This window comes from Salmo trutta, unplaced genomic scaffold (assembly GCF_901001165.1).
Source record: "Salmo trutta unplaced genomic scaffold, fSalTru1.1, whole genome shotgun sequence".
Lineage (NCBI taxonomy): Eukaryota > Metazoa > Chordata > Actinopteri > Salmoniformes > Salmonidae > Salmo > Salmo trutta.
This window is the reverse complement of record NW_021823073.1, coordinates 1,941,074-1,952,706: the sequence shown is the minus strand read 5'-3', so window position 1 is coordinate 1,952,706 and position 11,633 is coordinate 1,941,074. Positions and strand designations below refer to the sequence as shown.

The 11,633-nt window shown below is 41.3% G+C and overlaps 1 pseudogene; it reads left to right on the top strand.

The window, feature by feature from the left end:
• The window catches only part of LOC115188703 (E3 ubiquitin-protein ligase HECW2-like), a 43,333-nt pseudogene that overhangs the window by 10,745 nt on the left and 20,955 nt on the right, over positions 1 to 11,633 (top strand).

Genomic DNA, 11,633 nt, shown 5'->3' with positions numbered 1-11,633 from the left:
CCTGTGTGTGTCTCTTCCTCCCCCAACCCCCAGGTTGATCATCCGTAGGGACCATCTCCTGGAGGATGCCTTCAACCAGGTCATGTGTTACTCCCGTAAAGACCTGCAGAGGAGCAAGCTCTATGTCAGCTTCCTGGGAGAGGAGGGGTGAGTCAGACAGACTGCCTGTCCTCTACTCTTCCAGAAGCTGGGGGGAGAAATGATACTGGCTTCAATAGAATGAAACATTTGAGGAATATTTCAGTTAGAAATGCACTTTGTCTGCTCTATGACGTTTATAGTGTGTCTTCCTGTATGTGTTGCAGCTTGGACTACAGCGGCCCGTCCAGAGAGTTTTTCTTCCTGGTGTCTAGAGAGCTGTTCAACCCCTACTACGGCCTGTTTGAGTACTCCGCTAACGACACCTACACCGTTCAGATCAGCCCCATGTCTGCCTTCGTAGACAACCATCACGAGTGGTGAGTGGACTGAAGACTGGGCCGGTTTGGGGTCAGAGTGGTCTGTGGTCTGTTGGCTGATAAGCAGGGTTGGGGTCAATTCAAATTGTCAGTCAGTCAATTCTGGAAGCAAACTGAAATTCCTATTCAATAATTGAAAACATTTAATCTATTTTAATTACTTTCAAGAAGCTTTTTGTCTCAAAAGTTTTTCCATTTTAGAATTTTAACTAATTAATTTCCTGAATTGAGTGACTTCAATTTGAATGGAGCCCAACCCTGGTGATAAGATGAATGGACATGGACTTAAAGGACGAGCCAAAACATCTGTTGTGTATACTAGGACCTGGGTAATACCATCTGTTGTGTATACTAGGACCTGGGTAATAACATCTGTTGTCTATACTAGGACCTGGGTAATAACATCTGTTGTGTATACTAGGACCTGGGTAATACCATCTGTTGTGTATACTAGGACCTGGGTAATAACATCTGTTGTCTATACTAGGACCTGGGTAATAACATCTGTTGTCTATACTAGGACCTGGTAATAACATCTGTTGTCTATACTAGGACCTGGGTAATAACATCTGTTGTCTATACTAGGACCTGGGTAATAACATCTGTTGTCTATACTAGGACCTGGGTAATAACATCTGTTGTCTATACTAGGACCTGGGTAATACCATCTGTTGTCTATACTAGGACCTGGGTAATACCATCTGTTGTGTATACTAGGACCTGGGTAATAGCATCTGTTGTCTATACTAGGACCTGGGTAATACCATCTGTTGTCTATACTAGGACCTGGGTAATACCATATGTTGTCTATACTAGGACCTGGGTAATACCATATGTTGTGTATACTAGGACCTGGGTAATACCATCTGTTGTCTATACTAGGACCTGGGTAATAACATCTGTTGTCTATACTAGGACCTGGGCAATACCATCTGTTGTGTATACTAGGACCTGGGTAATACCATCTGTTGTCTATACTAGGACCTGGGTAATACCATCTGTTGTCTATACTAGGACATGGGTAATACCATCTGTTGTGTATACTAGGACCTGGGTAATACCATCTGTTGTCTATACTAGGACCTGGGTAATACCATATGTTGTGTATACTAGGACCTGGGTAATACCATATGTTGTGTATACTAGGACCTGGGTAATACCATATGTTGTGTATACTAGGACCTGGGTAATAACATATGTTGTCTATACTAGGACCTGGGTAATACCATCTGTTGTGTATACTAGGACCTGGGTAATACCATCTGTTGTCTATACTAGGACCTGGGTAATAACACTATGTTGTGTATACTAGGACCTGGGTAATACCATCTGTTGTGTATACTAGGACCTGGGTAATACCATATGTTGTGTATACTAGGACCTGGGTAATACCATCTGTTGTCTATACTAGGACCTGGGTAATAACATCTGTTGTCTATACTAGGACCTGTGTATTACCATCTGTTGTGTATACTAGGACCTGGGTAATAACATATGTTGTGTATACTAGGACCTGGGTAATACCATCTGTTGTGTATACTAGGACCTGGGTATACCATCTGTTGTCTATACTAGGACCTGGGTAATAACATCTGTTGTCTATACTAGGACCTGGTAATACCATCTGTTGTGTATACTAGACCTGGGTAATAACATCTGTTGTGTATACTAGGACCTGGGTAATACCATCTGTTGTGTATACTAGGACCTGGTAATACCATCTGTTGTGTATACTAGGACCTGGGTAATACCATCTGTTGTCTATACTAGGACCTGGGTAATACCATCTGTTGTGTATACTAGGACCTGGGTAATACCATCTGTTGTGTATACTAGGACCTGGGTAATACCATCTGTTGTGTATACTAGGACCTGGGTAATACCATCTGTTGTGTATACTAGGACCTGGTAATAACATCTGTTGTCTATACTAGGACCTGGGTAATACCATCTGTTGTGTATACTAGGACCTGGGTAATACCCTCTGTTGTCTATACTAGGACCTGGGTAATACCATCTGTTGTGTATACTAGGACCTGGGTAATACCATCTGTTGTCTATACTAGGACCTGGGTAATACCATCTGTTGTGTATACTAAGACCTGGGTAATACCATCTGTTGTGTATACTAGGACCTGGGTAATACCATCTGTTGTCTATACTAGGACCTGGGTAATAACATCTGTTGTCTATACTAGGACCTGGGTAATAACATCTGTTGTCTATACTAGGACCTGGGTAATACCCTCTGTTGTCTATACTAGGACCTGGGTAATACCATCTGTTGTGTATACTAGGACCTGGGTAATACCATCTGTTGTCTATACTAGGACTGGGTAATACCATCTGTTGTCTATACTAGGACCGGGTAATACCATCTGTTGTGTATACTAGGACCTGGGTAATACCATCTGTTGTGTATACTAGGACCGGGTAATACCATCTGTTGTGTATACTAGGACCTGGGTAATAACATCTGTTGTGTATACTAGGACCTGGGTAATACCATCTGTTGTGATACTAGGACCTGGGATACCATCTGTTGTGTATACTAGGACCTGGGTAATAAACATCTGTTGTCTATACTAGGACCTGGGTAATACCATATGTTGTCTATACTAGGACCTGGGTAATAACATCTGTTGTCTATACTAGGACCTGGGTAATACCATCTGTTGTGTATACTAGGACCTGGGTAATACCATCTGTTGTCTATACTAGGACCTGGGTAATACCATCTGTGTGTATACTAGGATGGGTAATAACATTGTTGTCTATACTAGGACCTGGGTAAAAATCGTTGTGTATACTAGGACCTGGGTAATACCATCTGTTGTGTATACTAGGACCTGGGTAATAACATCTGTTGTCTATACTAGGACCTGGGTAATACCATCTGTTGTCTATACTAGGACCTGGGTAATACCATCTGTTGTGTATACTAGGACCTGGGTAATAACATATGTTGTGTATACTAGGACCTGGGTAATACCATCTGTTGTGTATACTAGGACCTGGGTAATACCATCTGTTGTGTATACTAGGACCTGGGTAATACCATCTGTTGTGTATACTAGGACCTGGGTAATAACATATGTTGTGTATACTAGGACCTGGGTAATACCATCTGTTGTCTATACTAGGACCTGGGTAATACCATCTGTTGTCTATACTAGGACCTGGGTAATACCATCTGTTGTGTATACTAGGACCTGGGTAATAACATCTGTTGTGTATACTAGGACCTGGGTAATACCATCTGTTGTGTATACTAGGACCTGGGTAATACCATATGTTGTGTATACTTAGGTAATACATATGTTGTGTATACTAGGACCTGGGTAATCCATCTGTTGTGTATACTAGGACCTGGTAATACCACTGTGTCTATACTAGGACCTGGGTAATCCATCTGTTGTGTATACTAGGACCTGGGTAATAACCATCTGTTGTGTATACTAGGACCTGGGTAATACATCTGTTGTGTATACTAGGACCTGGGTAATAACATCTGTTGTTATACTAGGACCTGGGTAATACCATCTGTTGTGTATACTAGGACCTGGGTAATACCATCTGTTGTGTATAACTTAGAGGACCTGGGTAATACATCTGTTGTCTATACTAGGACCTGGGTAATACCATATGTTGTCTATACTAGGACCTGGTAATACCATCTGTTGTCTATACTAGGACCTGGGTAATAACATCTGTTGTGTATACTAGGACTGGGTAATACCATCTGTTGTGTATACTAGGGACCTGGGGTAATACCATCATGTTGTCTATACTAGGACCTGGGTAATACCATCTGTTGTCTATACTAGGACCTGGTAATAACATCTGTGTGTTACTAGGACCTGGGTAATAACATCTGTTGTGTATACGGACCTGGGTAATACCATCTGTTGTCTATACTAGGACCTGGGTAATACCATTGTGTGTATACTAGGACCTGGGTAATACCATCTGTTGTGTATACTAGGACCTGTGTAATAACATCTGTTGTGTATACTAGGACCTGGGTAATACCATCTGTTGTGATACTAGGACCTGGGTAATACATGTTGTCATACTAGGACCTGGGTAATAACATCTATTGTCTATATAGGACCTGGGTAATAACATCTGTTGTGTATACTAGGACCTGGGTAATAACATCTGTTGTCTATACTAGGACCTGGGTAATACCATCTGTTGTGTATACTAGGACCTGGGTAATAACATCTGTTGTGTATACTAGGACCTGGGTAATAAACTCTGTTGTGTATACTAGGACCTGGGTAAACATCTGTTGTGTATACTAGGACCTGGGTAATACATTGTTGTCTATACTAGGACCTGGGTAATAACATCTGTTGTGTATACTAGGACCTGGGTAATAACATCTGTTGTGTATACTAGGACCTGGGTAATAACATCTGTTGTGTATACTAGGACCTGGGTAATAACATCTTGTGTATACTAGGACCTGGGTAATACCATCTGTTGTGTATACTAGGACCTGGGTAATAACATCTGTTGTGTATACTAGGACCTGGGTAATAACATCTGTTGTGTATACTAGGACCTGGGTAATAAACATCTGTTGTGTATACTAGGACCTGGGTAATACCATCTGTTGTTATACTAGGACCTGGGTAATACCATCTGTTGTGTATACTAGGACCTGGGTAATAACATCTGTTGTGTATACTAGGACCTGGGTAATAACATCTGTTGTGTATACTAGGACCTGGGTAATAACATATGTTGTGTATACTAGGACCTGGGTATTAACATCTGTTGTGTATACTAGGACCTGGGTAATAACATCTGTTGTGTATACTAGGACCTGGGTAATAACATCTGTTGTCTATACTAGGACCTGGGTAATAACATCTGTTGTCTATACTAGGACCTGGGTAATAACATCTGTTGTCTATACTAGGACCTGGGTAATACCATCTGTTGTGTATACTAGGACCTGGGTAATAGCATCTGTTGTCTATACTAGGACCTGGGTAATAACATCTGTTGTGTATACTAGGACCTGGGTAATAACATCTGTTGTCTATACTAGGACCTGGGTAATACCATCTGTTGTCTATACTAGGACCTGGGTAATAACATCTGTTGTCTATACTAGGACCTGGGTAATAACATCTGTTGTCTATACTAGGAGCTGGGTAATAACATCTGTTGTGTATACTAGGACCTGGGTAATAACATCTGTTGTGTAAACTAGGACCTGGGTAATAACATCTGTTGTCTATACTAGGACCTGGGTAATACCATCTGTTGTCTATACTAGGACCTGGGTAATAGCATCTGTTGTGTATACTAGGACCTGGGTAATAACATCTGTTGTGTATACTAGGACCTGGGTAATAACATCTGTTGTCTATACTAGGACCTGGGTAATACCATCTGTTGTCTATACTAGGACCTGGGTAATAGCATCTGTTGTCTATACTAGGACCTGGGTAATAGCATCTGTTGTCTATACTAGGACCTGGGTAATAACATCTGTTGTGTATACTAGGACCTGGGTAATAACATCTGTTGTGTATACTAGGACCTGGGTAATACCATATGTTGTGTATACTAGGACCTGGGTAATACCATATGTTGTGTATACTAGGACCTGGGTAATACCATCTGTTGTCTATACTAGGACCTGGGTAATAACATCTGTTGTCTATACTAGGACCTGGGTAATACCATCTGTTGTCTATACTAGGACCTGGGTAATACCATCTGTTGTGTATACTAGGACCTGGGTAATACCATCTGTTGTCTATACTAGGACCTGGGTAATACCATCTGTTGTGTATACTAGGACCTGGGTAATACATCTGTTGTGTATACTAGGACCTGGGTAATACCATCTGTTGTCTATACTAGGACCTGGGTAATAACATCTGTTGTCTATACTAGGACCTGGGTAATACCATCTGTTGTCTATACTAGGACCTGGGTAATACCATCTGTTGTGTATACTAGGACCTGGGTAATACCATCTGTTGTCTATACTAGGACCTGGGTAATACCATCTGTTGTCTATACTAGGACCTGGGTAATACCATCTGTTGTGTATACTAGGACCTGGGTAATACCATCTGTTGTGTATACTAGGACCTGGGTAATAACATCTGTTGTGTATACTAGGACCTGGGTAATAACATCTGTTGTCTATACTAGGACCTGGGTAATACCATCTGTTGTGTATACTAGGACCTGGGTAATAACATCTGTTGTCTATACTAGGACCTGGGTAATACCATCTGTTTGTCTATACTAGGACCTGGGTAATACCATCTGTTGTGTATACTAGGACCTGGGTAATACCATCTGTTGTGTATACTAGGACCTGGGTAATACCATCTGTTGTGTATACTAGGACCTGGGTAATACCATCTGTTGTGTATACTAGGACCTGGGTAATACCATCTGTTGTGTATACTAGGACCTGGGTAATACCATCTGTTGTCTATACTAGGACCTGGGTAATAACATCTGTTGTCTATACTAGGACCTGGGTAATACCATCTGTTGTCTATACTAGGACCTGGGTAATACCATCTGTTGTGTATACTAGGACCTGGGTAATACATCTGTTGTGTCTATACTAGGACCTGGGTAATACCATCTGTTTGTCTATACTAGGACTGGGTAATACCATCTGTTGTTTAGGACTGGGTAATACCATCGTTGTGTATACTAGGACCTGGGTAATACCATCTGTTGTCTATACTAGGACCGGGTAATACCATCTGTTGTATATACTAGGACCTGGGTAATACCATCTGTTGTGTATACTAGGACCTGGGTAATACCATCTGTTGTCTATACTAGGACCTGGGTAATACCATCTGTTGTATACTAGGACCTGGGTAATACATCTGTGTATACTAGGACCTGGGTAATACCATCTGTGTGTATACTAGGACCTGGGTAATACCATCTGTTGTCTATACTAGGACCTGGGTAATACCATCTGTTGGTATACTAGGACCTGGGTAATACCATCTGTTGTCTATACTAGGACCTGGGTAATACCATCTGTTGTGTATACTAGGACCTGGGTAACCATCTGTTGTGTATACTAGGACCTGGGTAATACCATCTGTTGTATACTAGGACCTGGGTAATACACTGTTGTCTATACTAGGACCTGGGTAATACATCTTGTTCTATACTAGGACCTGGGTAATAACATCTGTGTGTACTAGGACCTGGGTATAACATCTGTTGTGTACTAGGACCTGGGTAATACCATCTGTTGTGTATACTAGGACCTGGGTAATACCATCTGTTGTGTATACTAGGACCTGGGTAATACCATCTGTTGTGTATACTAGGACCTGGGTAATACCATCTGTGTCTATACTAGGACCTGGGTAATAACATCTGTTGTCTATACTAGGACCTGGGTAATACCATCTGTTGTATACTAGGACCTGGGTAATACATCTGGTTGTCTATACTAGGACCTGGGTAATACCATCTGTTGTCTATACTAGGACCTGGGTAATACCATCTGTTGTGTATACTAGGACCTGGGTAATACCATCTGTTGTGTATACTAGGACCTGGGTAATACCATCTGTTGTGTATACTAGGACCTGGGTAATAACATCTGTTGTCTATACTAGGACCTGGGTAATACCATCTGTTGTGTATACTAGGACCTGGGTAATAACATCTGTTGTGTATACTAGGACCTGGGTAATACCATCTGTTGTCTATACTAGGACCTGGGTAATACCATCTGTTGTGTATACTAGGACCTGGGTAATACCATCTGTTGTGTATACTAGGACCTGGGTAATACCATCTGTTGTCTATACTAGGACCTGGGTAATACCATCTGTTGTGTATACTAGGACCTGGGTAATACCATCTGTTGTCTATACTAGGACCTGGGTAATACCATCTGTTGTCTATACTAGGACCTGGGTAATAACATATGTTGTGTATACTAGGACCTGGGTAATACCATCTGTTGTCTATACTAGGACCTGGGTAATAATCTGTTGTGTATACTAGGACCTGGGTAATACATCTGTTGTGTATACTAGGACCTGGGTAATACCATCTGTTGTGTATACTAGGACCTGGGTAATACCATCTGTTGTCTATACTAGGACCTGGGTAATACATCTGTTGTGTATACTAGGACCTGGGTAATACATCTGTTGTCTATACTAGGACCTGGGTAATACCATCTGTTGTGTATACTAGGACCTGGGTAATACCATCTGTTGTGTATACTAGGACCTGGGTAATAACATCTGTTGTGTATACTAGGACCTGGGTAATACCATCTGTTGTCTATACTAGGACCTGGGTAATACCATCTGTTGTATACTAGGACCTGGGTAATACCATCTGTGTATACTAGCTGGTATACCATTGTTGTGTATACTAGGAACCTGGGTAATACCATCTGTTTGTCTATACTAGACCTGGGTATACCACTGTTGTGTATACTAGGACCTGGGTAATACCATATGTTGTCTATACTAGGACCTGGGTAATACCATATGTTGTGTATACTAGGACCTGGGTAATACCATCTGTTGTCTATACTAGGACCTGGGTAATACCATCTGTTGTGTATACTAGGACCTGGGTAATACCATCTGTTGTGTATACTAGGACCTGGGTAATAACATATGTTGTGTATACTAGGACCTGGGTAAGGACCTGGGTAATACCATCTGTTGTCTATACTAGGACCTGGGTAATACCATCTGTTGTGTATACTAGGACCTGGTAATAACATCTGTTGTGTATACTAGGACCTGGGTAATACCATATGTGTTGTAGACTAGACCTGGGTAATAACATCTGTTGTGTATACTAGGACCTGGGTAATACCATCTGTTGTGTATACTAGGACCTGGGTAATACCATCTGTTGTCTATACTAGGACCTGGGTAATACCATCTGTTGTGTATACTAGGACCTGGGTAATACCATCTGTTGTGTATACTAGGACCTGGGTAATACCATCTTTGTGTATACTAGACCTGGGTAATACCATCTGTTGTGTATACTAGGACCTGGGTAATACCATCTGTTGTGTATACTAGGACCTGGGTAATACCATCTGTTGTGTATACTAGGACCTGGGTATACCATCTGTTGTGTATACTAGGACCTGGGTAATACCATCTGTTGTCTATACTAGGACCTGGGTAATACCATCTGTTGTGTATACTAGGACCTGGGTAATACCATCTGTTGTCTATACTAGGACCCTGGGTAATACCATCTGTTGTGTATACTAGGACCTGGGTAATACATCTGTTGTCTATACTAGGACCTGGGTAAATACATCTGTTGTCTATACTAGGACCTGGGGTATAACATCTGTTGTCTATACTAGGACCTGGGTAATACCATCTGTTGTCTATACTAGGACCTGGGTAATAACATTGTTGTCTATACTAGGACCTGGGTAATACATCTGTTGTGTATACTAGGACCTGGTAATAACATCTGTTGTGTATACTAGGACCTGGGTAATAACATCTGTTGTCTATACTAGGACCTGGGTAATACCATCTGTTGTGTATACTAGGACCTGGGTAATAACATCTGTTGTCTATACTAGGACCTGGGTAATACATCTGTCTATACTAGGACCTGGGTAATACATCTGTTGTGTATACTAGGACCTGGGTAACCATCTGTTGTGTATACTAGGACCTGGGTAATACCATCTGTTGTCTATACTATAGACCTGGTAATACCATCTGTTGTGTATACTAGGACCTGGGTAATACCATGTTGTGTATACTAGGAATGGGTAATAACATCTGTTGTCTATACTAGGACTGGGTAATACATCTGTTGTCTATACTAGGACCTGGGTAATAACATCTTGTCTATACTAGGACCTGGGTAATACCATCTGTTGTGTATACTAGGACCTGGGTAATAACATCTGTTGTCTATACTAGGACCTGGGTAATACCATCTGTTGTGTATACTAGGACCTGGGTAATAACATCTGTTGTCTATACTAGGACCTGGGTAATACCATCTGTTGTCTATACTAGGACCTGGGTAATACCATCTGTTGTCTATACTAGGACCTGGGTAATACCATCTGTTGTGTATACTAGGACCTGGGTAATACCATCTGTTGTGTATACTAGGACCTGGGTAATACCATCTGTTGTCTATACTAGGACCTGGGTAATACCATCTGTTGTGTATACTAGGACCTGGGTAATACCATCTGTTGTCTATACTAGGACCTGGGTAATACCATCTGTTGTCTATACTAGGACCTGGGTAATAACATATGTTGTGTATACTAGGACCTGGGTAATACCATCTGTTGTCTATACTAGGACCTGGGTAATAACATCTGTTGTGTATACTAGGACCTGGGTAATAACATCTGTTGTGTATACTAGGACCTGGGTAATAACATCTGTTGTGTATACTAGGACCTGGGTAATACCATCTGTTGTCAATACTAGGACCTGGGTAATACCATCTGTTGTCTATACTAGGACCTGGGTAATAACATCTGTTGTGTATACTAGGACCTGGGTAATAACATCTGTTGTCTATACTAGGACCTGGGTAATACCATCTGTTGTCTATACTAGGACCTGGGTAATACCATCTGTTGTCTATACTAGGACCTGGGTAATACCATATGTTGTCTATACTAGGACCTGGGTAATACCATCTGTTGTGTATACTAGGACCTGGGTAATAACATATGTTGTGTATACTAGGACCTGGGTAATACCATCTGTTGTGTATACTAGGACCTGGGTAATACCATCTGTTGTCTATACTAGGACCTGGGTAATACCATCTGTTGTGTATACTAGGACCTGGGTAATACCATCTGTTGTGTATACTAGGACCTGGGTAATACCATCTGTTGTGTATACTAGGACCTGGGTAATAACATCTGTTGTGTATACTAGGACCTGGGTAATACCATCTTGTTGTGTATACTAGGACCCTGGGTTATACATCTGTGTGTAATACTAGACCTGGGTAATACCAATCTGTTGTCTATACTAGGACCTGGGTAATAACATCTGTTGTTGTATACTAGGACCTGGTAATACCATCTGTTGTCTATACTAGGACTGGGTAATACCATCTGTTGTGTATACTAGGACCTGGGTAATACCATCTGTTGTGTATACTAGG